The sequence below is a fragment of the Myotis davidii genome, unplaced genomic scaffold (assembly GCF_000327345.1).
Source record: "Myotis davidii unplaced genomic scaffold, ASM32734v1 scaffold299, whole genome shotgun sequence".
In the NCBI taxonomy this organism is placed as follows: Eukaryota; Metazoa; Chordata; class Mammalia; order Chiroptera; family Vespertilionidae; genus Myotis; species Myotis davidii.
In genome coordinates this window covers 7,066,282-7,069,569 of record NW_006293088.1, presented here as the reverse complement: position 1 = coordinate 7,069,569, position 3,288 = coordinate 7,066,282, and positions in this window count along the sequence as shown.

Here is a 3,288-nt window from a genome sequence, read left to right as displayed (position 1 = left end):
TCATCATCTATGTTTCTCTCTCTCTCTCTCTCTCTCTCTCTCTCTCTCTCTCTCTCTCCCTTCCTCTCTGAAATCAATAAAAATATATTTGAAAAAAAAAAGATCCATGAGTTCAAATGACATTATCAGGTCCCCATCTTTCTCACATCTCTAAGACAAAATCTTCTCTATGGGCAGAGAATAAGGGTCATCGAAACTCAAAGCCTCCCCACCTTCGGGCTCAGCAGCCCCCAGAAAAGAGAGTAGCTGCTCAACAACTGGCCAAAAACGGGGCAAGTACCTGGGAGGGTTCTGATTGGCCAGCTGGGGTCATGTGCTATTTCTAAGCCAATCGATGCAGTTGGGTGGATACCCTGATTGGCAGGCTCCGAGTCATGGCCCCACTCCAGGGAGAGGGCGGGGTCTTGGGAATGATGGGGACAGAGGGACACTGCTTCCAGCAGAGGGAAGGGGCCCTGGCCCTACAGAAACAGCAGTGCCCCTGGGGGGGGGGGGGGCGGTGACCTGGCTGAGGCCCCTCCTAGCTTTAGCTCCACAGTCATCCTCCCAGGGGACCCCCAGTCTCTAAGGAAGCCTTGAATGGGCCCTTCTATCCCTGAAACCAGAGGAGTCCAACTATAGCCCGGAGGGTGGTTCATCGCCCCTCCAGGCACCGCCTTCTCCTGGGCAAGTGGCCATCTTGTGGGTTCGGCCATCAATTCTGGGGCACCTTGGTGTCTGAGGCCCCCCTCATGCCATTTATCATTTCTTATCGTTTAACAATGATGTTAACCGTACAGTCCCAACCTAAAATACACGCCTGATGGATTAAAGGAAGCGTTGCTAAGACGGTTCATCTAAATTCCAACGTACGAGGCCTGGACACACGGCCGGGCCACAGGGCATCCCTTCCTAAAGCGCGTGTTCTACATCCAGCGGGCGCTTAGCGGATGCTTTTTGATGGCGTTAGGCCGTTGGAGAATGGAATCAAACTAACTGTCATCATCAAAAAATTAAAACATGACCCTCTCCAGTGCCATCTCCCCTTGGGGCTTGAGGAAGGGCATCTGTTCTACAAAAATACTCTCCAGCGCCTCCCATGTGCCTGGCCCTGTGCCGGGCACTGGAGGGCAGTGTGGACAGCAGGTCCTGGGCGCCTCATCACACACACACACACACACACACACACACACACACACACACACTCCTGCCTGGGCCCAGCCCAGCCTCCCAGCCTGTCCTCACCCCGACCCCAGGGCTGGGCCAGCCTGACCTGTTTTGCCTTCTAAGTGGAAACAGACCGCTGCAGAGGGAAGTCGGCTCAGGGCAGAACCCCGGGACTCTGGTCACGGTCACCTCTGACCACGAAGAAACAGCTGTGGTTCTCGGAAAGCTGATGAGAGCCTGGGGGTTGGGGGTGAGCGGGGGGCCCCAAGAAGGAGGAGGGGAAGGATGTGGGGAGAATGGAGACGCTCTGAATCACAGGATCTTATTCGTGGGGGCAGATGTGGCCACAGGATGGGCTGGGGGCGGGGAGAGGTGGCCCTGGGATGGGGAGGCTGTGCAGAAACAGACCTTCTCACCCCCACTCCCACACATCCCCTCCAGCACCCCCTCCCCAGAGCGCATGCAATTCCTAGGAGGAGAAGGCAGTGCTATCTCCTAGATCGAGGGTGTGTGGAGATGGGCCCAGTCCGGGGAGGGGTGAGCTGGCCTCGTCTGAGGGGGTACATGAGTCAACAGCCCGGTGGAGCCGCCTGAATCTCGCTATCACATCCCCCGGGGGCCAGGGTGGTGGCCCTGGCAGAGCTGTGGGGGCAAATGTCCCCATATGAGCAGGGCGAGGCAGGGCAGGACCCAGCAGGCCTGGCCCCACCGAACCTGCTTCCGATTGGGCAACCAACCCGTGGCACCAAGATGGGAACCCCCACCCACGCCAAGCACTGCCCCTCCCCCTGGAAAAGGGAACGTCTCCCAGGTTGGAGACTCCAGGCTTTGGGAAGGTCGGGATTCATCCACCAATTAATCCCTAGAAAGGCATGGAGGAGGGCCTGGAGGCTGGAGTGGGCCCGGGGACAGCCGGTCAGCCAGCTGGTCCCAGGGGCAGCTCCCAGCTTGAGGACGGAGGGCTGCCCTGGTCTGAGGGGAGCACGGAGCAGTTCTCTCCCCGGAGCCCGGGACAGAGGCCTCACTCTTCCCGCAGCCACAGGGAACTTCCAGGGAACTGGACTTCGAGCCCAGAGAGAACGCCTCCAAAATTCCTTAGGCTGTTTCTCCCCCGTCAACCGAGCGTCTATTTATAGACATGGGAATATGCGTGGAGAAGGGACTGGAAGGAAATACACAACATGGTAACGTGTTTTTCTTCATTTCCTTGTTGGTACTGTCTTACCAATCCCAGGATAAGAAGAAAAGATATTTTTAAAGTGTACTTACTCTGGATATAAGTATTCATGCTTGTTATTAACAAGTGGGAAGAAGAAATTTGAAATCACCCAGCGTACATTTTGCAGTGTTTTCTGTTGCTTTCTCTCTTAGGCAGACCTGTTGGATATAGGGTTGCTGTTTGTTTAACATGGTTATAATCGTTTTACATTATCAGGAAACTTTTCTGTGACCACTAAGTCAGCATAGGATTGCGTCTTTTTAAATGTCTATCTAATATTTACGCAGCAGGTAAAGCCAACCTTCCTGTAGTCATTCTCCCATGTCTGCGAACACAGGCAGCTTCCAACTCTTCACTATTATAAACTAGAGGCCCGGTGCACAAATTCGTGCACGGGTGGGGTCCCTCTGGGTGCCCTGCAGGGATCGGGCTGAAACCCACAATCCAACGCCGCCTGCAGCTCCTCCCTGCCGCTCCTGCTCATCCCGGCCCTGCTGTGCCTGCCACAGGCTCGCGCCAAATCAGTCCCGATCAGGAGAGGCTCACACTGCCACAGCAGCGCTTGCCAGCCATGAGCCCTGCGTCTGGCGCCCTCCCAAAGGGAGTGGCCTGTGGGAGCGGGCTGAAACAGGCTCTCCTACATCCCCTGAGGGGTCCTGGATTGTGAGAGGGTGCAGGCCAGGTGGAGGGAACCCATGGTGCATGAGATCGGGCTGGGGAGGGACCAGGGACCACGGGAAGGCTCCAGGGTGTGTCTGGCCCATCTCGCTCAGTCCGGATTGAGCGAGGCAGCGGATCAATGACTCTCTCTCATCATTGATGTTCCTTGCCGGCTCCCCACAGTAGAGTTCATCCAGACCCCAGCAGCAAGCTAACCTACTGGTTATAGCATCTGCCCCGTTTTGGTCCGTGTACATCATAGC